At 32.2% G+C, this 27,800-nt stretch overlaps 1 protein-coding gene across 6 annotated transcripts in view; it reads left to right on the forward strand.

Annotated features, from left to right (window-relative positions):
- LOC142333864 (uncharacterized) overlaps nucleotides 1–27,800 on the forward strand; it is a 782,720-nt gene that overhangs the window by 256,601 nt on the left and 498,319 nt on the right. For 3 of the 6 annotated variants that reach the window (XR_012758732.1, XR_012758731.1, XM_075381430.1), the window contains exons 1-2: nucleotides 26,119–26,257; nucleotides 26,850–26,913. The gene's annotated coding sequence lies outside the window, so the exon portion shown is untranslated. Of the gene's footprint in view, nucleotides 1–16,177; nucleotides 16,296–24,624; nucleotides 24,772–26,118; nucleotides 26,258–26,849; nucleotides 26,914–27,800 lie in introns of those variants that run through there. The other 3 variants (XM_075381431.1, XM_075381433.1, XM_075381432.1) reach the window with 3 other exon arrangements.

Consider the following 27,800-nt stretch of genomic DNA (forward strand, 5'->3'; position numbering starts at 1 on the left):
TTTTTTTCCCGCCTAGGTAGCGCTATACCTCTAGAAGGAAAACTGTTGTAATCGGTCCGATTTGGACTCGTGAAACCTTTAGCGGATCTTGACGTTTGACACCTAAGGAACACCAAAAAACCGTTAATGTTAATGTATGTGTTCGGTGTCGGCCTATAAATCACTTTATATATGCAGAACTACTGGACCAGTCAAATGAGGATATGATGTTTGACTGCCCTACTCTTAGGGAACTACAGACCGGGCCACCCTGGAACTTAGAGGTCACGGGGAAAATGGCCGCTTATAAACGGCGAGTCAGTGTGGCGCGAGCTGCATTGTCGGACTGTGTGGGAGTTCCTCGATGAGGTTGCGTTGTTCAACCGACATCAGTAGTTTACCTAAGGGAAAAGACTCCTACCGCACTGCTGTGGGAAGCTAATCCAGAGATAATGGCTGGCCACCGGCCAGATAAAGTTCCAAGCGCTTTAAATGGTGGACAGGTACTAGCTGGCAATCAGCGACCGAGGCGTGACAGGAAATTACTGTCTTTTTAATATAATAACAAGGGGTGCGTCTCTCCGGTTTAGCTTTATTGTGTGACAAGTGAGCGGTTGGGACACGTAAGCAGTTGGTGTACGACACCTCGCTTAGTCCGCTCACGCTGTTAGCTAAGTTCACTAGCAGCTATTAGATTATCGGTCGCTAAACTGTCTTTGAGACACAGTAGCCGTTTTTGGCACGGACATTCGGTCATATGCTCTAGGGCGACCGATTGGGGTGGCGGCGGGAGAAATGCCAGTTAACCAATATATCATACTTAATGATGATTGTCGAAAATTCCTGGTGGATGATCACCGCTGGTTTCTCCTTTAGTTTTCCACGAGAGGAAACTAATCTTGCGTTATAAATGGCCAAAGCCGTGGTGGTATTTCTATCGTAAAAGTTGTCAACGTATCCGTATCTCGTGTTTTGTTACTAAATCATAAAACCGTATTCCGTACTGTCTGGAGTAAATAGTACGATGTCCATATAAGGCAACCAAAGGAGTAATATTAGAATTCTCATAGTTTACGTAGATAGGAAAGGCCCATATATTTGCTGCGTATCTTAATAATAAGGTTTCTCTTCTACATTGTAATGTCATTTTGCCGGCTTCAGATATTAAACTAGTCTCAGAGGCTTATATGGAAAGTGCCTGTGGCATATCTGATTCCTTTGTAATGTATTACGATTAACTTTCTTAGATTTGACTTTCTAGCGAATCAATATTCAATACACCAGTACTGAAATTGAATTGATTTTTTTTACATATTTAATATAAAAGAATGAAATTGTTATTTATGCACGATCGTGAGATATGACTAAGTAATTTTTTTTTTTTTTAATATTTCTGGATATTACAGAGCCTGAATTAAAATTTAACATAAGGTTAGTGAAACGCTTTATTATAAAATATTCTTTGATATTAAAGGAAACCAATGAATTGTAAAACTGAGTGATCGCCTTTCCCTACTTATTTGTAGGGAATTAACAAGTACCCTATAAATTTATTTATTTATTTTTTTGGCTTCAGTCATTTGACTGGTTTCATGCAGCTCTCCAAGATTCCCTATCTAGTGCTAGTCGTTTCATTTCAGTATACCCTCTACATCCTACATCCCCAACAATTTGTTTTACATACTCCAAACGTGGCCTGCCTACACAATTTTTCCCTTCTACCTGTCCTTTCAATATTAAAGCGACTATTCCAGGATGCCTTAGTATGTGGCCTATAAGTCTGTCTCTTCTTTTAACTATATTTTTCCAAATGCTTCTTTCTTCATCTATTTGCCGCAATACCTCTTCATTTGTCACTTTATCCACCCGTCTGATTTTTAACATTCTCCTATAGCACCGCATTTCAAAAGCTTCTAATCTTTTCTTCTCAGATACTCCGATCGTCCAAGTTTCACTTCCATATAAAGCGACGTTCCAAACATACACTTTCAAAAATCTTTTCCTGACATTTAAATTAATTTTTGATGTAAACAAATTTATATTTCTTACTGAAGGCTCGTTTAGCTTGTGCTATTCGGCATTTTATATCGCTCCTGCTTCGTCCATCTTTAGTAATTCTACTTCCCAAATAACAAAATTCTTCTACCTCCATAATCTTTTCACATCAGTGGTCCATCTTTGTTATTTCTACTACATTTCATTACTTTTGTTTTGTTCTTGTTTATTTTCACGCGATAGTTCTTGCGTAGGACTTCATCTATGCCGTTCATTGTTTCTTCTAAATCCTTTTTATTCTCGGCTAGAATTACTATATCATCAGCAAATCGTAGCATCTTTATCTTTTCACCTTGTACTGTTACTCCGAATCTAAATTGTTCTTTAACATCATTAACCGCTAGTTCCATGTAAAGATTAAAAAGTAACGGAGATAGGGAACATCCTTGTCGGACTCCCTTTCTTATTAGGGCTTCTTTCTTATGTTCTTCAATTGTTATTGTTGCTGTTTGTTTCCTGTACATGTTAGCAATCGTTCTTCTATCTCTGTAATTGAACCCTAATTTTTTAAAATGCTGAACATTTTATTCCAGTCTACGTTATCGAATGCCTTTTCTAGGTCTATAAACGCCAAGTATGTCGGTTTGTTTTTCTTTAATCTTCCTTCTACTATTAATCTGAGGCCTAAAATTGCTTCCCTTGTCCCTATACTTTTCCTGAAACCAAATCGGTCTTCTCGTAACACTTCTTCCACTCTCCTCTCAATTCTTCTGTATAAAATTCTAGTTAAGATTTTTGATGCATGACTAGTTAAACTAATTGTTCTGTATTCTTCACTTTTATCTGCCCCTGCTTTCTTTGGTATCATAACTATAACACTTTTTTTGAAGTCTGATGGAAATTCCCCATTTTCATAAATATTACACACCAGTTTGTATAATCTATCAATCGCTTCCTTACCTGCACTGCGCAGTAATTCTACAGGTATTCCGTCTATTCCAGGAGCCTTTCTGCCATTTAAATCTTTTAATGCTCTCTTAAATGAATTTATTTTAACATAATAAAATTAAGATTTCACGCACTGAAATACGGCTTATCCCTAAAAGAATCATCGGAATTTAAAATGTTGTAATTATTCAGATTTTAATCCGTTTTGATCGAGCAAAGAACTATTAGAAGGAGGGAACTCTCGAGTTTCACCCGGTTGCCGCTAGGTAGCATCATAACTTCGTTAATTTTAGCGTATGCGAACTCTTTAACAGAAATCATTTAGTGTTCAGCGAGTCCGTAATTACTGTTCAGCGTGATTTTCAGAGTAAATTCGCTGCCATTCACAGCATTAGGCGATTGTATAAACAATTTAAAGACACGGGTTGTCTATGAAAGGGAAAATCAAGTGTGTCAAACGAAGATGTGGAGCGCATTCTTCACAGTTTCTAACGTAGCCCCCGAAAAAATCAATTAGCCTTGCCGGTATAGAACTAAACATTCTCAGAATGTCTACCAGGCGTGTTAAGTGGCGACGGTTGCTTATGAAACCGTACAGGATTCACTTAAGCAAGCTGTTTATGAAGATGACAAACAACGATGTGGAGTTTTGTGAATTCGTTCTTAACAACGTGACAGTAAATGAAAATTTTGTAACAACCTTAATGTTTAATGATAAGTCTACTTTTCATTTAAGTGTGATGGTATATACTACTTAGATTATGGGGTACGAAGAAGTCACATGAATTTGTACAGCACGAGAGACTTTCCCAAAGTTAATAATTTTTGTCCATTTTCTCAGGGAAAGGATAACGGTCCCTTTTTACCTACTTGTAAGAAATAAAGGAAATATTGTGATCTTGAAAAATGTAGGTTTTGAGATTTCAACGGAAATATTCATTTTCATCATCCCTGAATCCATTTTCACTACGTTCGGCGTGACGTATGTATCTTGGCATAACTCAGAAACGATTAGCTGTTGAAATTTTGGATTTAGGACTGTTGTAACATCTAGTTCTGCACCTTTCCTTTAATTGCAATCTACCAAAAATATCCAAAAATCCAAAAAAAATTGGATTTTGAACTTTTTCGTAACTGCAGTAATAATTCCTCATCGAGAGATTTTCAACGATATATCATAAGCGGTACTTACTTTCATCGGTTCCATTGTTATAGCCAAATAAAATTTTAATTAATGAAATATTTTGATCTTACACGGGGAAGGCATAAGGTTCGAATCCAACTTCATCTCTTTTTTTTTTGTTGAATTTAAATATAATGATTTATTAATAATTATTAACCTCTGATTGTAAAAATATTTTGTGATAAATAATAAATAATTCACTAACAATAAAAATGAAAAAAATTCTATACTTTTAAAATTGTGTGTATATAATTAAATTCACTGAAAAGTAGAATATGAAAATCATGTAAAAGAAATTTTTAAAACACCACTCTTAAATTAAACGCACTAAAAGGTAAAAAAATAATTTTAAGCCGTTATCTCAGAATCGATTTGACAAGAAGCTTTGAGGGTGATATATAAAATTAAGTGAAAGTCGTAATATCAAACTTATTCATTTATTAAACAACGAATAATCATAAGAATTGTATTTTTCATGTAAATGTGATCTGTATTACATATAAATGAAACCGAGACTGTAACAATTTTGTAACAAAGTTTTCAATTTTTTGCTTATTATATGGAACGCTCTCAAGCATTGTTTATTATTTATTATTGTATATCTATTGTCAATTACATACAATTAACATGTTTTTTTTTTTTAAACAAAATTCCAAAATTCTAAATTAATTTTGGTAATTTAATTTAATTTTTTTTGGATTTTGGTAATAGAAATGTAGCGTCTTACTTTTTTTGATATCATTATCGTTTTGTTAAAAACAGTTTTATTTATATTACAGAAATTTTTGTTTTTTGAGCGGAAGAAATGATATCTGTGATACTCTTCTTACCGTACGGTTTACAATTTCATTATATTTTTTTTTTTTAGATATCACTGATTTTTATTAGATTACTCTTTTTTTTTTATAATTTACTGATTATTATCTTTATAGATTTATTATCAAAATTTATTGCCTTTCTAAAACAAACTTTCGTTAACGTAGAGAATTTACTATTAAAACAAGCTGTATTAAATTTTATTATTTCTAGTACATTATGAAGCTTTTGTACGCTAACTAGTACTACCAAGTATTGATATCTAGCGACGCGATTCGTTAAGCCACGTTAAAAAAATGAATAAAATTACATAATCCAGTCCCGCGGTACATCAAATTGAAAAAAAATGTTGTCTAACAAAATTCCAAGTATTTTGGAAAGTATTCTTTATTATAAATGTAATTGAAATAAAATATAATGTGTTCATGCTTATTTTTTTATTTTTTTACCAATAATTTTTAGGTTACGTCATGTTTAAAACGTAGTTCGTTGGCTTTGACGTCTTCGGACTCTTAACGGCGAAGTTCTAACGAATTCCGTGATATATATATATACACACACACACACACGATTATAAATATTAAATAGTAAAAGGACAATAATTTTTTATTTATTTTTTTGTTACTGCTTTTACGTTTTATTGTTTTATTTGAAAGAAAAATTAAGAAAGTAATTTTTATATTTATATGAATATAACGTTGAGAGACAGATGAAACGAAGTAGAAAATGAAAAAGAGAATGGTTGATCAGAGAAGGAGGAATAAGAAATTTTTTTTTCTCCTGCAGCAGTAGTCACTCCAAGCGTTACTCACTTCAAATTGATGAACTTGCGGGGAGGGGGTTTGAGATGGAGCGAATAAATCATTGAAAGGTGCACTAGATATGTCATCGTGTTATTCCGTAGTAAGAAATGAGTGTATATATCTATAATTCTTTTTACAGAAAGATTTTAACAACGGTAAGTAAAATAACCAATTATTTATTAGTACTAATATATACTTTGATATTTATATTTTATATTTATTTAGAAAAATGTATCTTAGTATTTTTTATTAACATAAGGAATTATTTAAAAATTCTTTTACAGTCTTATTAAATCCGATTTACTTATATCTAGGAGAAAGAGAAAATGGTAGTTGTAGAAAGCGACAGTTTTTCTCACAAAGAAACGGAAAAAATTTCGGAGCATATTCTACAATAGAAAAAAAATATATATATATATACGGGCCAGGAATCGATTTATTCATGAGTTATAGCTTGCAAAAGTTTCGCTCTGATTTCTTCTTTATAGTTAGTAAAATGAAACCGGTTTTTTTTACAGACATTTCACGGATAACTTGGATGATTTTATATTGCGTTTAGTCGGAAAATTTGGATAAAATAAATCCGACGACTATATCTCTTGTACTTTTTGAGAAAATTATTTGGTAAAATACAAAGAAATAATATTAAAAAAACACAATTTTTTCGGTTTGACGTAGAATAATTTCGATAAATCGATAATAATAAAATTCAATTTGGAACGAAGTTTGTAAAGAATTTAATTCTCTAAAAATTCAGACGAATAATAGGAGGTACAAAGTGCGGATTTACATAATTAAAAAAAAATGACGATACTATGATGTGTTTGAAATTTTTTCCACCATTTTAAATAATATTTTTTTCTTTTTAATAGGAAAGTGGATTGAGATACATGATTTTAATCTAACATTTAAATTGTAATACTTTCCTAGTATTGACTATATATTCTTATATACCGAGAAAATAATTATACATGAAAACAGTTGCCTAGAGATTTTTTTTTCTGGTGAGAGAGTAATTTATCACGAGGTTTTATTGTAAAATTATCAATATATGTTTAATTAAATCAAAAAAGGGTAAAAATTCAAAAAATCTATTTTTTTCTTTCCCACCTTCAACTTCCAAGTAATCTTTATGAATTTTCTACGTTTACTATGTTAAATTGAATAAACCTAAAATAGTCTACCAAAAAATGTACAAACAATAAAAAATTACTTAAAATTTTTTTTTGTGGGTGGGGATGAATTATGATGAAATTTTTTAATAATATTAAAATTTATTATTTAAAATATTAAAAGTTTAAATAAACCAAAAATCGGGTGGGGCTGTGTCGGGGCACACGGCTGTTGGTTTAACGTGAAACGTTATAGTCCTTGGATGAATTTCCTCCGAGCTACAGACCGAAGTACTTGATTTGAATACTAGATCGTGGATACCGGTGTTCTTTGGCGGTCGGGTTTCAATTAACCACACATCTCAGGAACGATCGATCTTAGACTGTACAAGACTACATTTCATTTACGCCCGTACATATCATCCTCTGAAGTAATACCTGACGTTGATTCCCGGAGGCTAAACATGGGAAAAAAAGACCGACCAACTTATCTGAAAAGTTGAATGGGACAGCCACATATTATTTTTGGACAATACTGAAAGTCTTCGATGGAAAATTTTAGTTCTTCATTTGGTCAAATCTACAGATAAATTGGTCTGTATGTCACCGAGTCGCTTTTAGTGTATCGGATTGAAATAAAAACGAGTCATCGACCGCGTATTAAATTTAATTTTAACATAAAGCAGGCGCTAAACGGTATATGATATTTATTTCGACTAATATTCGACAACATTTTTGTTCAACATCGGTCTACAATATGAGAAGTAAGATATAAGGCATAATAACCGGCGGTAGAGATGCACACGCAGTCGGCGTCGATTACTGTGCGCGTGGTGCCAGTTTTCTTGAAACAGTTTCGCTCGCTCGCCACAAGATATCGGGGTACCTGTGGTGGCCCGTAACTTCTCCTTTCCAACGATATGCGTTATTTATATTTCCAGCTGGCTTTTGCGCGGGCTGAGGCTGACGAATTGCATTTTTATATTTTTACCCGTAAATATTGTCCCAGAAAGAGTAATTATTATTTAAATCGATCTATCTCGACAATCTCTAAATAGAACAGATGAATCATCACGCCATCACGTTTAAGTCGTGAGCTACACCGAACGGAATCGAGGGAAAACGCCAGGTTTGGCCGATCTGCGCTGTGCCCCCTCTTCGCCGATCCACTCACCGGTGACGCAAAGTTATAAAATGACACCGCATGAGAATAATAGTTAGGAAGTTATTAAGGCAGGACGATTTCGTTACGCTACAAATTTCTGTTCTGGTACCCGTATGTTTCGGTGTGATTTTAAAGACGTTTCACGTCAAAAATTAATTTTTTTAAACTTTGATCGGCACATTTACCCCGCCGATATTACCCCAAATAATTTTTTTATGCGGATAGTTTGCAATATTATTATGCCTTGGAAGAAGACATTAAAAAATATTCGGTAAAATATGTGAAAAAAAAATGATTTTTCGATTTTAAGGAAGGGGGGAATTTTGAGACAAATTTAATAAAATTATAAGATAAGTACGCAGGTATATACTGCACTTAATATAAAGTGAGATTATTTTTGCAAACGTTTGAGAAAATTGGCTCCAAAAACTATCCGACCCTTGCAGATGTCCAACCCAAACTTTCACCACCACACATTGCTTCATAAACCTAGAGTCCCTGTACAAATTTATCAAAATCAGTTTATCCAGTCAAAAGTTATTAAGTTTCAAATATGTCAACCTATATACAATCGTAGGAACGAAAATTATCCCTGCATGTTTTTATGTATTTTGGGGTCTCTGCGTCCTGAAACATTGAGGTGCAAAAAAAAAACCAAACCCCATTTTTTGACTGATTACCATACCATACTTTCCTTTTATTACAACACAGCTACAGCTTTACAGCTATGATGTCAGGAAAGTAAGCGATCGCAAAATTATATATTTAATAGTTATCAGAATAATCTGTTGTAAAAATTGAAGTAAAAAAAAAAAAAATACTTTTTAGATCTGCAGTAAAATATTTCGTTAAACTGACAACAAAAAAAGTTTAATAATAATGTTAAAGAACATTATTATTAAACTATTATTATTATTAACATATTAACTATTATTAACATTATTATTAAAATATTAATATAAATTAATTCATCTAAAACAAAACACAAGATTAAGAATTAAATCACACAAGAATTAAATTGATCACATTTGTTAAGTTCAAATACTAATAAAGGTTAAACGATAACATTTTATTCGAAGTTAAAAACTAGATCGTGAATACCGGCGTTCTTTGGTGGTTTTTTTTTGTTTTGTTTAACCTCCAAGACCGCCGTCAAGTATTACTTCAGAGGATGAAAAGAATAAATTATAGCGTGTGTGAAAATTACATGCCTGTCCGGGATTCGAACTGGGAAACTCCGGATGAAAGGCCGAGAAGCTACGACTCGCGCCACGAAGGCCGGCTGTTCTTTGGTGGTTGGGTTACGCACACGCCTCAGGAGTAGTTGATCTGAATTTATTCATGACTACAAATTTACCGGTACTATTTTTTTCCCCGATTTTTTTTCCCTTATATTAAAGTTTTTTTTACTAATTTTATATAAATATTTCTCTTTTTTGAATTTCTTTTGCGACATTACACCGATAAGTCGCTAATGACTTTAATTGTTGATGCGACTATAAATAATCGTAATTAAAAATAAAAAAATCAAACAGGAATTTTCTGAAAGAAAATTTGTATATTTAAACTAAAAACAAATATATATTTAATATATCAAAATCGTATGAAAAGTTTATTAAACTTTAAAAAACTTATACAAAAGGAAAGATAGTGCTGAGAATTTACATTACTAAACATATACGAAACAAAGTTGATATTCATATAATACAGAGAACAATTCAAGGAATTTCAGATTGTAACTGCGTGAACAGTGACAAAGGATATTTTGAACACCAGTAGTATACATCCTGAAATTATCTCCGTTTGCCTGGAACATAGATTTGTTTGTCGTTACAATTAATAAGATTGTAAGTTTTCGTTAAAAGCGAACGCAGTTCAAACTTATATAAATTGAAATATGCTGCTAGGATGAAGAAATTAAAGTTAAGTATTTTTTTTTAAATGAAATATATATATATATATATATATATATATATATAGACTAGCTCCCAGTCACAGCTTCACCCGCGTTATATAATTACTTTCGTTTCCCGTAGCGATCAGTCTTTTTATTTTGTTTGTTAGTTAATTTTTTTTTACCCCCATTCGGTCGCCCTAAAACATAAAACCGAATGTCCGAGACGCAAACGGCTACTGTGACTCAAAACGGTTTAGCGACCAATGTCCTAATTAAGCTCCTAAAGCTTACATAAGTGCGTGGTATCCTACACCACTCTCTTGTCATATATTACTAAAACGGGTAGGCGCAACCCGTCTACGTACTAAAATATATGACTTGTCAATAAATTAAAATTTATTCCGTCAATTACAGAAATTTGCTGCCACGCGTAGGTCGATAAATGACAGCAAGTACCTGTCCACCGTATTATAGCGTTTGGGCCAGCCATTTCTCAAGGGTAGCTTCCTACAGCAAGCGGTAGGAATCTTAAAGCCTTTAAACTACTGTTGCCGGTTGAACAAAACAACAGCATCAAGGAAGTCCCACACTCTCCGACATTGCGACTCACGCCAAATTGACTCGCCGCTTATAACCGGCCAATTCTCCCGTTGACCGGGGTGGCCTTAGTTCTGGCCCCCCAAAGAGCTGGGCAGTCGAATATCATGTGTTCGTTCATCTAGACCTCCCTGCAGACCCGTAGCTCATCGGCTGACAGGCGTAACCGAAACAAATATCGGTTCAAATTCGCGCGGTTGAAGAGCACATGGACTCCCGTCGCCCTTAAAAACGAACTAAGTCCTGTATCAATTTATACAAGGACATACCCTTAGTCGTGGTGTGCCATTCTTGTTACCGTGCTTCCATCACGAGGCTGTAAAGCCTTCTTTGCAGGCGGGAGATGGGCAACTGTTAAATATTTAGAACCGGTGCATTGAGATCACCGTTCCGCTACGGTACCGGCCCGGCTCGATACCGCATCCCAAATACCTCGGCCTCCCGGCCTCTTCGCAATCTACACATGGCTGCCCGAACTTTCACCGCAAAATCGATTAGGAGAGCCTTTCCCAATACGGTGGTAGCATCGTAGAAGATTCTTTTACAACAACAGTGCCTACAATTAAGGCATAATTGTAGGCACAATTATATGCCTACACATAAAAAAAAATAATCCATTTTAACTCTAGAAACTCGGAATTTCAAAACAAAATTTCTAGTAATCGGTTTTTAAATATTCCTAATCGTTCAATTCAAACCCAGCTCACAGTTCACAATTCGTTAAAGTTTGTGCTTCAAAAGGCAAATTTCCAATACTACATAAATATATACTTTTTTCGTAATCATATACCAGTATATCTAAATCCTGCTCATATATGCCAAAATTTGGAATAAATTTGCTCATTTATGGGCAAAAATTTGGTTGAAAAAATCGGATAGTTTTTTTGTTTATCCCAAACAAACAAAACTCTCATCCTTTTTGTATTATAATATAAATTACTTCGTTTAATGTAATTTAATTCTATTATTATATAACATTATCCATTCGATTGATTCAAATTACTCAGTTCAAACACTGTTCACAGTTCATTAATCCAGTTCATTACAATTGTGCTTCAACCGGGAACTCTCCACTATTGCATATATACATATATATATATATATATATATACATACATTTTTTTTCGAGCTGAAATATATCTAGAAACCTCAGTTATGGCAAGAAATATGGGTAAAACTTTGGTTGCGACTGATCGAGTAGTTTTTTGTTTATACCGAACAAACAAAAACCCTCTTTCTGTTTATATAGCAATATATAAAGGTGTATCACGAAGTTTTCCTGGGACACTCATAACCTATTATACTCGTGAAAATAATGGAAAAATATTATATAAACATGTATCTTAAAATACTTCGTTTGAGAGTTACGGCTAGTGAATGATTTCGCTCAGATTTCAGCTACCCCGCTGAAATGAGTTCGTACAGAAATTTTTAGAACGTTAATTAAGAGATAGAATTAGTGATTTTTAATGTGTTTTAACATGAAATATCTAATAAAATAGGTACCAGAGCCGTATCTGCAGTAGTTTTTGAGAAATCTGGAGTGAAATTCAATAATTGGGCTAAAAAACCCTTTCTTTTATGTTTGACGTACAATAACTTTGTTGTATAGGTAATAAACAGATAAAACTTTTAAATGTGAGACACCCAGTGTGTGTGTGCGTGTGTGTGTGTGTGTGTACAGAGTAATTGACGAAGAATATATATAACCAACTTTCAGAATGTGAAATAAATAAATTTGCGGTGTAACAGAACGGTGTCGGCAGAGGCAATGCGAGTACTCGGTGCCCCATTCCCCTCAGACGACCCTCTACTGAGGGTCGTCTGAGACGAATCTGGCTCTGAGATGAATCGGTCCCCGATTCGTCTCAGAGCTTTGCAGAGAAAAAAGCAATATGAGGAAATGACCAAAGGTGATGCGACGGCAGTATTATCTCAAGAATGGCAGGAGGCATGGAACAGGCGAGAAACGGTGCCTGGACGCGCATGTTCATACTCAGGTAGGAGCCGTGCCTGGGAAGGGGCATGGAGAGGTTGGATATCATGTCACACAGTTCCTCTCCGGTGACGGCGAATTTAGGAAATATCTCTACCGATTTGATTGAAGGATGTTCTAGAATTGCATATATTGCGGGCTGCAGGACACATCCCTTACCATACCTTCTTTGAAAGTCCCCGGTGGGATGGGACCATGTTAAATTGTAATCTCGAGCGGGTGACAACTGAAACCGTCGTCCCGGACATGTAGAAGGGTTTAAGGGAATGGCTAAACACGGAGAACCTGATTGCAGGTATCCTAAAGAGGAAGGAAAAGGATTACAGAGAATGGGAAGCAGACTGAAGCCAGGATGAAAGACGTGGGGGGAAGAACAGTCCCCTGATGAGCTACCGTTCATCCGTGTTTGCACGGATGAAGTAAGGAGATACGGAGACTCCCAACATTCCGGGTAAAATAAAAGTAAATAAAATAAAACATAAAAAAATACCCGTGACGCAGTAAATGTTAATAAAAAAAATATTATTAGAAAGACTTAGAACTTTTCAAAAGCCGATGTGATGATACATATCTACTGCAGCGCTCCATGGCGGCTAATAACCGTAAAGCTAATCTAAGAACCTGCTGTGAGGTGATACCTATGTAATGCAAGAAACCAACCCAGCAGTTTTAGAGAAACAAAAGCACTGCAGCGCCCTTAGTGGCCTATAGCCGTAAAACATGTCTAAGATCCTGCTCTGAAGTGATACCAATGTAATGAAAATAACCGCATCGAAATCGGTCCAGTAGATTTTGAGGAAAATGGTAACATACACACACACACAAAAAACCTATTACCCGAAACGTATATACCGTCTCCGTTCCGTTGTGGCTAAAAAAAAGAAATTTAAAAATATAAACGTTTTAAAAACGGTAAATTTTACATGTGGTATTGTGTCCAATATGAGGTTTATTCCGTTTCTCTCTCAAACTCTCTCTCTCTCTCTCTCTCTCTATCTCTCTCTCTCTCTCTCTCTCTCTATATATATATATATATATATATATATATATATAGAGAGAGAGAGATATAGAGAGAGAGAATATACTGTGTATACATATATATATATATATATATACACAGTATATCACCCTACTGGGAAAATGGCGCTGTAAATGACATTTTCCACATTTAATTCCCCACTTCTGAATCACTTATAAAGGTATTTAGTTAAATGTTTAATGCGTAAAAACATTCTCAATGCTCATTTATATGTCACATACACGCACGAATATACACACGCATGCGCTACATTATTTAAATCTGCCATCTAAATCGTAAATAAAAAATCAATATTCCCGAAAATTTCAATTAAACCCCGTATTTTTTTTCAATTTTCATTTGTTTGCTAAATGATAAAAAGAATTATCAACAATTTATTGGTTATAAAAGGAAAGTGCATACGCACATTTACATAAAAATTATGTAATTTATGTTAATAATTATTTTAAAATGAATTACATTATTTTATTCTGTTTATAAATCGTTTGTTATTTATAATTTAATTAATTATTAATGTATTTATATTTTATTTATAAATTCACAATTGTGCATGGGAATACGATATGAAAATTTTGTAGCGAGTGAAAAATTCCACGCCTAACCGGGATTCAAACCAGGGACCTCTGGATAAAAGGTCGAAAAGCAACCACTCCGCTGTGGAAATAAGTATTAATTAATCATTTATGATATAATTTTATTTTCCCATATAGATAGCGCCGTAGCAGAGCTATAACTTTAGAAGGAAAAGTATTGTAATCGGTACAATTTATGAATATGCGGCTTTTACCGGATCTTTTTTGACGTTTTGACACCTAAGGAAACCGAAAAACCGGATGGAAATTTTCCGGATTTTAATGTTTGTATATACCTGTGCGTATTCGGTGTCGACCTCAAAATCACCTTACATCTCCTGAACTTCTGGACCGATTTTCACCAACCTTGTTCAGATTACTTCTATGCGTGTGGAATTTATGCCATTAAATTGTCAATTTAAAAGGTCAAGGGAGAGCGAGGCTGTAGAGCAAGGTCACCCCCTGCATCTCGAGATTTTACCTAATCAAGGTGATATTTTTAAAATGCGGTCGGGTATGGATCGCGTAGATCCAAGAGGGATTTGGGATTGGGGTACGGATATGGAGTTATAAGGAAAATAAGTTCCCCGGCCAAATCAGTAACGCTGTGGGACAGATCATAAAAATTTTCAAAGTTCTTATTTACCAGAAAGATGACGACTTATTCTTCCTGCAGCGACTTGGAATAGTATTCACCAAGTAATAGGTTATATAGAACCAACTTCAATTTATTTCTTATGGCAAATACAAACCGGAAGAAAAAATCAAAAAAGCGGTATTAATCCACGTCCAAAATTCACAGGCACGTTCACAATTCACTAACCAACGATGTACAACTAACAACCAAAAAAAAAAACCGAACTAAACATAAAAAATCGCAGAGCGGAACAAGAATAGTTCTACACCCTATGAGTACTCCAACTCGACTAATGAACATTACTTACGTGAAAAGAAATATTTTTGTAAAAATTATACCCGCTAGCTGGAGCCGGTGTCGAGATATTTACGAAACAAACAAAGAAATATACAAATAGACTTTTTTATTCTACATATATATATATATATATATATATATATATATATATAAACAGGCTTGTTCGTATGTGTGTCCGCTAAAGACCAAAAAACTAATGGACCGATTTACGCGCGGGCAAAAGGGAAAATGGAAAACGGGAAAAAGGTGGAAAGAGAAAAGGGGAAAACTGGAAAGGGTAAAAAGGAAACTGGGAGAGAGGTCGAGGAAGAAGGGTGAAAGGGAGAAGTTGGAAAGGGAAAAGGGAAAGGAGAATAAGTGAAAGGTAAAATTTTTGAAGTTTAGTTTTTTAATTTTTTTATCAAATTTACAATTGTGTTCATTTAAACTCTCTCTCTCTCTCTCTCTCTCTCTCTATATATATATATATATATATATATCAACTATATATATCAACTCAAATCTAGCAATAGGGAAGCATTGCCGGGTCTGCTAGTATATAAATAAAATTTAATATGATTTAGCAAAAATAAATGCAGACGTTCTAAGTTTTCAAATAAATAATTCTACTACTTTTATTGAATTTTATATCAATTTAAATAATTTTTCTAAAGAACAAACTAAATACATAAATTTATATTTTTATTACATACAAACTATAAATATCGATATAATTTTTCTCGTAAATTAAATAAATCATAATTACCCTTTTAAAATCTAAATGGTTTCCGATTTGCAGTTTCCAACTTTTACTTTATAACCACCTACGGCGATATTATAAAATTAATATTTACAGAGGTCGAGAAAAGTTTTAAATAAATATCAGTAATAAAATTGAAACATTTATATTTCTCTAAAGTAAACCGTTTTAAACGGTTTATATAAAATAGAAAACAATCATTTTACCAGTTCATGGACATTTACTTTGTAAATCGCTGAATATTTTCAAATAAATGTACTTTTGTTAGTTATTTTAATTAAAGGATCCTTTATACTAGTATTATTGGAACGCATGGTAAAGGATCTGAAATTTAATATTAATTAAAATTTTGTTCAAACAAAATGAAATGAAGTATTTTTTTTTAAATTCCTTATATTACAGCTCTGATCCGTTCCCGTAGACAACAGATGCATAACTTATTAGTCCGTACGGGTCACCGCTCGATACAGTCCATCACACATTTATCCGTCTGGTTACAGGAGCGTTTCATTAAAACCAGGTAAGTCTATTAGTTATTATTATGGCAAAAGATACCAGAATTGTAGGTAGTACTGGTAGACAGAAAGTTCTGGGTTCGAATTCCGGTCAAAATCGGTTTTTTTATACGCTTTATTAAAATTGAAAATAAGTGACGAACTGGATGTCGATCTATTGACGATACAAAGAAATAAATAGTAAAATGTATTAGGTACTAATATGTGTAAGGAATAGCATTAATAAAGATAATGTGAAGCGAGTTATCAACCGTTGGTAGCCGCGATGCTGTCGAGGTAACACCGTCCTTCCTCTCTGAAGACCAATCGCTAACCGTTAAACGCTTCACTAAATACATGCTGCAACATAAATCATATTTTGATAAATAATTAAATCTATAACGCACATTATATTAAATTAAGTTAAAAATTCCAACGGCGACTGAGATTCGAACCCGGAACCTTCCGGAAGATTCCATTTAGGAGATCAGTCGGCAAACGGTTTAGTTGATGTTTGTTGAAGAATTAAATAACATTATATTTTCTGTTCTTATAAACATAAAAGGATTACATAAATGTAGGTCGCTTATAGCGTCTAACGCAACATTGTTGTTTTTTTGTGGACGTCTCTCACTTTTATTTTTAGAACCTTAAATATTGTAAATATAGAGTCGAATTGTAAATAAAACTGGAAAAATGTTATCTTATTATGTAATATTAGAATCTTTTTTTTTTTGTAAATTACTTTACAAAACGATTAAATTTTATCGTAATATTTTTAATAAATTTATTAAAATTTAGGGCGATAAATTATTATTTTAAATAAAAAGTAATAAATATAAAATAATCGACAAATCTTGATTTAATTTAATTATATCGAACGTCTATGTAAGAAATGTCTTTATAAGAAAACGTCTATATTAATATTACTCGCACAGCAATACACACACGTACACATGTACGCATGTTTACAGTTGTTTTGTACTATCGCGTGATCACTACTGTCCGACGGTAGCCAATCACAGCGAAGGAAGCCACCTGTGTTTTGTTCATTCCCCCTCACGGCTTCCCTCCATCATCGTATAGACACAGTGACAGTTGTTTTTTAATAGATGCGTCACACCAAAAATATTAAATAAAAAAATAATTACCTCTAATATTTCTTTTAGCAAAAGTCGTCTGTCAGCGTATTTTATAAATTATTGTTTTATTTTATCTTTGACTATTGAACTTTTTTTTTTCTTTTTTTTTATTAAAGCATTTGTTACTATAAGAAATTTATTTATCATTACACATTTCGCTTTAATCATCTGATTTTTTTTTAAATCTGCACAAATGATGTATTACAATAAATACCTGATGAAGCTTTCTATTATTTAATCAAATGTAATGTTCAATCTTGATAAAACTATATGTGTAATGTCTTTATCAGTAATGCAAGATTTCGCACGCACACGCGCGCAAATGAAGAAATTGTTACTACATAATTACAATTTTTGCTTTTTAATTTTTATTAAAATACTAGCAGACCCGGCAATGCTTCGCTATTGTTAGTTTTGAGTGTATATATATATATATATATATATATATATATATATATATATAGAGAGAGAGAGAGAGAGAGAGAGAGAGAGAAAGAGAGAGAGAGAGTTTAAATGAACACAATTGAAAATTTGATAAAAAAAATTAAAAAACTGAACTTCAAAAAATGTTTACCTTTCACTTATTCTCCTTCCCCTTTTCCCTTTCCCCCCCAACGAGACGCTACCGCGGAGCGGTAGCGTCTCGGCCTTTCATTCAGAGTACCGGGTTCTAATCCCGGCCAGACACGGCATTTTCCATACGCTACAAATTTCCATTTTCACGTTCCCGCTTTAGAAGTTTCTTTGTAAGATTCTGCGGTGAATTAATTCATCGATCGAAAAAAATTAATAAATAAACGAACAATAAACATTGTATAGATGGTAACAGTGGCGGATTGAGTCATCATACATGGCTATCAGGAAGTTGTTATTACGTCTGATGTTTGACATAGCAGAACTGCGGTTCAAATTTAGTAAGTCTATTAGTAGACAACAGTGAACCGTCTCTTTGTAATAGCGAAACCAAACGATCTGCTACTATGTACCTCATATTAAAGCGCAAACAAATCATCCAAATTTTGATTTTTCTTTTTCTCTTACTTTTTTTTTGAAAAGCAACTAACAATGGAATAATATGATTTTTTTCACACGTTCATAAGTACAAAATTTACTACCCCCCAAACACTTTATCTTTTCTTTTTTGGGATTCCTCAGACATAAAACTTCGAGAAATTAAAAAAAAACCATACCCCATTTTTGACTGATTACCATACTTTTCTTTCTTGCAGTATACCTTTAGATCTATGCCAGGAAAATAGAATGAAAAATATTTTCGATAAAATATTCTGTGTATTTTTACATTTTACAAATTATAATAAAAAGTCATTTAATGAAAGTTTCCGAAAAAACTTATATGATGATCATTAGAGAGAATTTATTTTAAAAAATAAAAAAAAAAACGTAAAAAGTGATCCATTTTGTTAATAAACAATTACACGTTTTAATTTTAGTTCATTTTTACTTCCTTGTACGAAGTAAGAAAGTATTGTGATCGCGAAAAATTTCGATATTCAGATTTCAACTGAAATATCCATTTTGACCATCCCTGAATCCATTTTCACTACTTTCGGCGTGATGTCTGTACGTACGTATGTACTTAAGTATTTGGCATAAGTCAAAAACGATTAGCCGTAGGACGTTAAAATTTTGTGTTTAGGACTGTTGTAACAGCTCGTTATGCACCTCCCCTGTTGATTGCAATCGACTGAACCAAAAGTGTCCAAAAAAGCCCAAAATCTTGTTTCTAACTGTCCACATTGAAAGGATTTCAACGATACATCATAAACGGTAATTATTTTCATTTGTTCCAGAGTTATAGCCAACTAAAATTTTAATTAATGAAATATTTGAAGGGGGAAAGTACATCGGTTCAAATCTCATTTTCATTTACATTTTTTAACTGTTTTTTTAATTTAAATATACTGATTTATTAATAATTATTAACCTTTCATTATAAAAAAAAAAAAATTACGATGAATAATAATTCAATAATAACAAAAAAAAGAAAAAATATCTGCAATGAGATAAAATTTTACGTATTTATATTTAAAAAAAGTGTAAGTAATTTAATAGGCGTACAAAAATCATGTGTTGTCAACATCAGATTCTATGTAGTTAAAAATTAATAATATTTTTACATTAATCTATACTAATCATTAACTGATCATTAATATACTCATTCATTAAAACAAGATTAATTTTATCTTGTGGTTTATGTTCAACCCAAATAAAAAAATTGGTTATTTAATGTTTAAAGAGCATTATTGTTTAAAATTTCCTTTTAATTTCATGGAACAAGGATTATTTTTTTGCACTGTGAGTATGAGTGTGTGTGTAATATATATATATATATATGAAATCTGTTATGAAATAAGAGAAATACATTTATCTGACAAATATTCGCTCCAGTGAATTTTATACGTGTTTATTCTCTCAAAGAATGGGACTTATAAAATATATTACAGTATCAACGCATCAGGAACAAATGGTAACATAACACACGAACACAGAAAAACACTCATGCGCGCGCGCGCGCGCACACCCACACACACACATATATATATATATATATAAATCCAAACAACACGAACGAAGATGCGATTGGGATGGTATATGGTATATATATATATATATATATATATATATATATATATAAAACATCCCAACCGCAACTTCGTTCGCGTTGTTTGGTTTACTTGTGTTTCCCGTCACGATCAATTTTTTTTTTACTTTCTGTTTTTTGATCAAGTTACCTGAGGTCATACAGCCAGTCGCTTCCCACTTACAGTAACAGTGTTAGTGGCTTTATGTTGGTTGGCCTCGCGCTGTACACCTTCGCAATCCCAAAAATATTAAAATCCAAAAAAAAATTAAAAAATGGTTTTTTAGATATTTATCTGAAAAGTATTTTCAAGCCAAATCGAGTGAATATCTCGTTTACTATAATCGGAAATGGGAAACAATTTGTAGTCATTGTTCAAACATTTTTACTTTTCTTAACCCTTTTCAAGGTCGAATTTCAAAAAATTTAGAAATTGTTTTTTTGGATATTTACATAAAGATTGAACACATTAAAAATAATTGATATCTTAATTTCCTACCAAGAAATTATAAAAAAAATTCAAAGTACATTTTAACACTTTAAACTTGGGATTTCGAAAAATCTAGAAATTAGATTTTACCTGTTCAAAAATTATACTTACTGACAATCAAGTTGATATCTTTATTAGTTACTGATAAATTAGAAAAATTGTAAATTTAATTTTTACTCCATTTTAATCCTTAAATTAGGAATTTTAAAAAATCCTTTCTTAATGTAGAGTTACACCATAAGAAAAACATTTATACAATTTTTCATTAATTTATCTTCATTAGTTTTTAATGGGCGTTCATTATGAATGACTTATGTCATGTTTTTATATGTGTGTATACATATATATATATATAAAACAAGTATTATTTAAATCTGATACCGACTGACTGAAATGTAGTGGGGCACCATCGTGGTGAAACCACATATTTCCTCTTAATTGGAGTTTCCAAAAAAATATGGAAGATTTTTGGCAAATAAGCAAGATAATTTTCTCCATTTAAAGGATTTGGTAAAATAAAAGAAATTTATCCAAAGTAAAAGTGTAAAGATGCTACGATTTGCTAATGATACAGTAATTCTAGCCAAGAGTAAAAAGGAATTAGAAGAAACAACGAATAACATGGATGAAATCCTATACAAGAACTACCGCATGAAAATAGACAAGAACAAAATGAAAGTAATGAAATGTAGTAAAAATAATGTAGACAGACCACTGAATATAAAAATAGGAAGAGAAAAGATTATGGAGAAAGAAGAATTCGGTTATAATGGAAGTAGAATTACTAAAGATGGACGAAGCAGTTTTGGGGTACATAAATTAAAATCTAATAATGTGTTAAACAAAGATGGTACACCAATATATAATACGAAAGGTAAAGTCGATAGATGGGTGGAATATATTGAAGAGTTATACGGAGGAAATGAATTAGAAAATGATGTTATAGAGGAAGAAGAGGAAGTTGAGGAGGATGAAATGGGAGAAACAATACTGAGATCTGAATTAAAGAGAGCATTAAAAGATTTAAATGGCAGAAAGGCTCCTGGAATAGACGGAATACCTGTAGAATTACTGCGCAATGCAGGTGAGGAAGCGATTGATAGATTATACAAACTGGTGTGTAATATTTATGAAAAAGGGGAATTTCCGTCAGACTTCAAAAAAAGTGTTATAGTAATGATACCAAAGAAAGCAGGGGCAGATAAATGTGAAGAATACAGAACAATTAGTTTAACTAGTCATGCATCAAAAATCTTAACTAGAATTCTATACAGAAGAATTGAGAGGAGAGTGGAGGAAGTGTTAGGAGAAGACCGATTTGGTTTCAGGAAAAGTATAGGGACAAGGGAAGCAATTTTAGGCCTCAGATTAATAGTAGAAGGAAGATTAAAGAAAAACAAACCGACATACTTGGTGTTTATAGACCTAGAAAAGGCATTCGATAACATAGACTGGAATAAAATGTTCAGCATTTTAAAAAAGTTAGGGTTCAAATACAGAGATAGAAGAACAATTGCTAAAATGTACAAGAACCAAACAGCAACAGTAACAATTGAAGAACATAAGAAAGAAGCCGTAATAAGAAAGGGAGTCCGACAAGGATGTTTCCTATCTCTGTTACTTTTTAATCTTTACATGGATCTAGCAGTTAATGATGTTAAAGAACAATTTAGATTCGGAGTAACAGTACAAGGTGAAAAGATAAAGATGCTATGATTTGCCGATGATATAGTAATTCTAGCCGAGAATAAAAAGGATTTAGAAGAAACAATGAACGGAATAGATGAAGTCCTACGCAAGAACTATCGTATGAAAATAAACAAGAACAAAACAAAAGTAATGAAATGTAGTAGAAATAACAAAGATGGACCGCTGAATGTGAAAATAGGAGGAGAAAAGATTATGGAGGTAGAAGAATTTTGTTATTTGGGAAGTAGAATTACTAAAGATGGACGAAGCAGGAGCGATATAAAATGCCGAATAGCACAAGCTAAACGAGTCTTCAGTAAGAAATATAATTTGTTTACATCAAAAATTAATTTAAATGTCAGGAAAAGATTTTTGAAAGTATATGTTTGGAGCGTCGCTTTATATGGAAGTGAAACTTGGACGATCGGAGTATCTGAGAAGAAAAGATTAGAAGCTTTTGAAATGCGGTGCAATAGGAAAATGTTAAAAATCAGACAGGTGGATAAAGTGACAAATGAAGGAAGAACTGTTGCGACAAATTGATGAAGACAGAAGCATTTGGAAGAATATAGTTAAAAGATGAGTTAGACTTATAGGTTACAAAGCAAAGTATCCTGGAATATTCGCTTTGATAATTGAGGGGCAGGTAGATGGAAAAAAATATTCAGACAGGCAATGTTTGTAATATGTAAAACAAGTTTTTAGGGATGTATGATGTAGGTGGTATACCGAAATGAATTGACTAGCACTAGAGAGGGAATTTGTAGAAATGCATCAAACCAGTCAAATGACTGAAGACAAACAAAATTAGAATTGTATTGTATTCCTAATGAAATGTTAACATCAGTTTTGAACTATGCTGACTTGGTTATACTGTATACAAATAGCTTATTTTGACAGTACTAGTATTTTCATGTTAATTCTATTAATGTGTTAATCGAAGAGAACAAGAAATTCTAATGCGATTGAATATAGGAAAACAAACTGCCTAGGATGTTGTAAGAGAAGAAGGTGTTTATTAGTGAATACAAGAGAAAGCTTGGTAAAGCAAGAGGAAAGAAGAGATTTCAAATGATGGATAGGATTATGGAAAAAGGAAAATATGTGGAAACAAACAGGTTAACAAACGATACAACAAGGAGGATAGCAGCAGTCATGACAGGACCTATCCTAGTGGCAGAACACTATGAATGAATTTGTGTTAATATGAAAATTAAAATATTTTACACTTGATTAAAAGTCTGTTATGAGAATTTGTAAACAAATTAATTTGAATACTGTGTACTCACAAGTATATAATTTGTGTAAACTTGTTTTTTAAATTACTGTATAAAAACTCATATATTGGATAGCCCACAGAGCTGATTAACTCACCACAAATCAGTTGTTTCTCAACAACTGTTGAGAAACTGTTGAGAAATCAAATCAGCTGATTCTCAAAGTCAAAGGTTATGAGATTCAAAGCCTAGTAAAAGTTAGCTACTGTTATATGAAATTGAGTACTGACAGTAAATACCAGAATACTTGACGGTTGAAATTCAATTAACCACACGTCTCGGGAATTGTCAGCCTAAGTCACCTCATTTACATGTCATACATATCATTGGGTCATGGAGGGTTGGTTATTATTTACTGGTTGAACATATTGTAATGTACACTTTAGGAGAAAAGAGCAAATTATACATTAGAATATATTTAAGAACTGCATTATAATAGGAAATGTATGTTACATAGACTATATTTATACTTAAGGTATAAGTTAAGAAAATATTAAAAGCTTAGAACAAGATTTTTTTAAAATGAACAGTTACACTACGAAACATTTGAATCTAGTATTACTAATTGTAATCAACATGTGGGTAAATAAAGGTTATTTATATATAACACACACACACACACACACACACACACACACACACACACACACACACACACAATATATATATATAAACTAGGTAATTTGCTGCATTGAACATTTATCAAAACGCAATTGATTTTGTACTTACCTTACATACAAGTTTAGTTTTAATTATTAGTTTTAATCACAAATTAATAGTAATACCACTGTTAAACATATTCCTGAATAATATTTCACATTATAATAAATATAATAAAACCAATTTATAATGTTTCAAACGAACGCAAGATTTAATAAAATGTATTGTAATTACGTTTTAATGCACCGACAAGCTTCTAGAAAGGTTGTTCAACTGTGGCGTTCGTTAATTTCCGCGTGCATTCGTTCAAGCACGTAGCTGCCTACATACAACTGTTGTTACATGAGTGTTCACTGCGTCGGCTAGTAAGAGATATATTTACCGACTGACTAGCTTTATATAAAAACGGATTTTTTAAAGATTTATGCATTACAGATAAAATTTATCTTTATTTTTTTTTAATTACTTATTTTTTTATTTCATGAATTAATTTACTACGACGATTTATAGAGAAGCTTATGTACGGGAATATGGAAATGGATTTTAGTAACGTATAAAAAATGTCATTCCTGACGGGAATTCGAATCCGGGACCTCCGGATAAAAAACCGAGATGCTACCACTCCACCACGGAAATCGGCGGGTAAATAATATATTTTTAAATTATATAAATAATTAAAATATTATTATTATTATTACTTTGTTTAATTTTATGTATTTGTTTGAAACATTATGACGCGTAATTTTTATTTACTTTTTTAGGGATACTATTAGGTAACATAAAACACCATTATCTCAGTGATTTCATCTGTGTGTCTGGGGTATTGTTTATAAAAAATAATTAAAATTGTTAACTCTTAGACGTAAGATGAATTTTCTTCAGTTTAGATGAATTTCTAAAGGTCAGATAAGAAATACGGTTACGAGCAAAATTCTGGTTATCAGTCGATAAATGGGATATTTGTTTTTTTCTGCATTTCTAGACGTTTTATAGCCCACCAACCCTAAAAAATAGAAATCGGGGATAATTTTCGTAAATACGTGTGTTGATATATTTGAGGTTTAATAACTTTTGACTGGATTAACCAATTTTGATGAAATGTTGTACAGAGACTCGTGTATTTGAGGAGATTGTTTGGTAAACTTTTCAGATTTTTTCTCTAAATAGCGGGAGGAAATTTTTTGGGAATCAACTTCCTTAAAATTTTGCAAACATAACCTCGCTTTATATTAAACTCATTATATCCGATCTTACTTATGTTACCATTTTTAAAAAGATTTTTCCCAGATTTCCCCCTTCCACAAAAAAACAAAACAATTTTTGTATTTATTGTAGGTATTTTGTAATTTAATTTTTTTTAATTTTTTCCAAGGTATAGTGGTATTGCATTGATCCAAAATAATATTGTAAGGGGGTTAGCCCGATTAATGATTAAAAGCCCAAAATAAAAAATAAAAATTAATTTTGGACTTCTTAACTGCAGTAATCAGTCCTCATCGAGAGCTTTTCAACGATATATTAACTGATAGAATGATTGGTGGTAGTTATTTTCATTGGTTCCAGAGTTATAGCCGAATAAAAGTTTAATTAATGAAATATTTGGATCTCAAGGAAAAGGCACATAGGTTCGAATCAGATTTAATTTCCTTTTTTTAATCTTTTTTTAATTTAAATACATTGATTTATTAATAATTTATTAACCTCTAATTGTAAAAAAGATTTACGATAAATAATAATTCAATTACAACAATAAAAAAAAAAAAGAAAAATATCAGAAGTTATTAATGAAATAAAATTTTATGTACTTTACATTTAAAAAAAATGTGTATATGCAATTTAATAGGCGAGCAAGGAAATCATGTGGTCTCCACATCAGATTTTTTGTTGTGGGTTTCATTAGAGATTTTACGTCCGTACCGCCTTTGCTTGTCGTTCTTGTTGAGCTAAGACTTCCAATAACCGTCGCAGCTGCAGAGGTAACGCCTTACTTGCTCGTTACAGTCTAGAATAAAATCGACTTCAGGTTGGATATACGTCGCATTACAAATGAAAGCCATATGAAACCAAAGTGAATGTCGGGTGACAAACCTGATGTGTTTTCCTAAGAAATAAGACGACAACCGAATCTGTAAGTTTTCTGAATAAATTTTTATGTGTTTTTAAAAAAATTATGACGTCTGTTTTAAATCACCACAAAAATAAGGAAATTATTTTTGTTTTAGTTTAAAATTGAAATAATCAATTTTTTGCCACGTTTCAGTACATTTTCTTTTAATAGACACTTCATAGTGTTGAAATTGAAATATATTTTCTCAGAATTAAAAATTCTATAAATTTTCTTGAAACATTCAGTTTAACGAAGTTATTAAAGACAAAACTAAAAATTTGTGTTTTACAACAAAAATTGTATGTTTTATCATTACCTTCTCAAAATCTATTAAAAATATATTTCTAAATATTCTAAAAATTTATTCAATTAAAACCCACGTATATTTTTCAAATATACCTCAATTCAATTTCTATTAATTTCAGTATGACTTCATCGGAACATAATGATGTAAATAGTTCAGGAGGGTAGATCCTTCCAGTATGAATAAAATGAACAGAGTGGAAGTCCAAGGGGCGGAGCCCTGACTGGCTGTTACTTATGATATAACCATATATCTTGTCTATTTAACGTTTTAATGCAATAAATTTTATTTAAAAATTTTTGTTTTCAGATCTGCTAGTAGCGGTTAGTTAGTCACTTCCCTTTCGTGATTTTATAGCACATCTTAAATTACGGTAAGTTTATTTATATAAAGGTTTTCTTTTTTGTATTAATGTAACGTGTATTCATTATTTAATTTATATAAACTGTGTATTTCAAAATGAATATCGGAGTTTTAAATTTATGTAATATTTATTAAGTTTTATTTATTTTTTGTCTTTTGACTGGTTTGATGCAGCTCTGCAAGATTCCCTATCTAGTGCCAGTCGTTTCATTTCGGTATACCCCCTACATCCTACATCAACAATTTGTTTTACATATTGCGAACGTTATCTGAAAGCACAATTTTTTCCTTCTGCCTGACTTTCTAATATTCAAGCGACTATTCCAGGATGCCTTAATATGTGTCCTATTAGTCTGTCTCTTCTTTTAATTATATTTTTCCATATGCGTGTTTCTTCATCTATTTGCCGCAACATCTCTTCATTTGTTACTTTATCCGCCCGGCTGATTTTTATCATTCTCCTATAGTACCGCATTTCAAAAGCTTCTAATCTTTTCTTCTCGGGTACTCCGATCGTCCAAGTTTCACTTCCATGTAAAGCTACGTTCCAAACGTATACTTTCAAAAATATTTTCCTGACGTTTACATTAATTTTTGATGTAAGCAAATTATATTGCCGAATGAAGGCTCGTTTCGCCTGCGCTATTCGACATTTTATATCGCTCCTGCTTCGTCCATCTTTATTAATTCTATTTCCCGAATAGCAAAATTCTTCTACTTCCGTATCTTTTCTCTTGCTATTTTTATATTCAGTGATCCATGTATATTATTTCTACTGCATTTCATTACTTTTATTTTAAGTTTTACTTACATCGATAAATAATTATACAGTCATTAAATTATCGAGTCGCTCCAACAATTTTTCCTATAAGTATTCAATACGAGCACCATTTGTCA

This window comes from Lycorma delicatula, chromosome 13, assembly GCF_047948215.1.
Source record: "Lycorma delicatula isolate Av1 chromosome 13, ASM4794821v1, whole genome shotgun sequence".
NCBI classification, from domain to species: domain Eukaryota; kingdom Metazoa; phylum Arthropoda; class Insecta; order Hemiptera; family Fulgoridae; genus Lycorma; species Lycorma delicatula.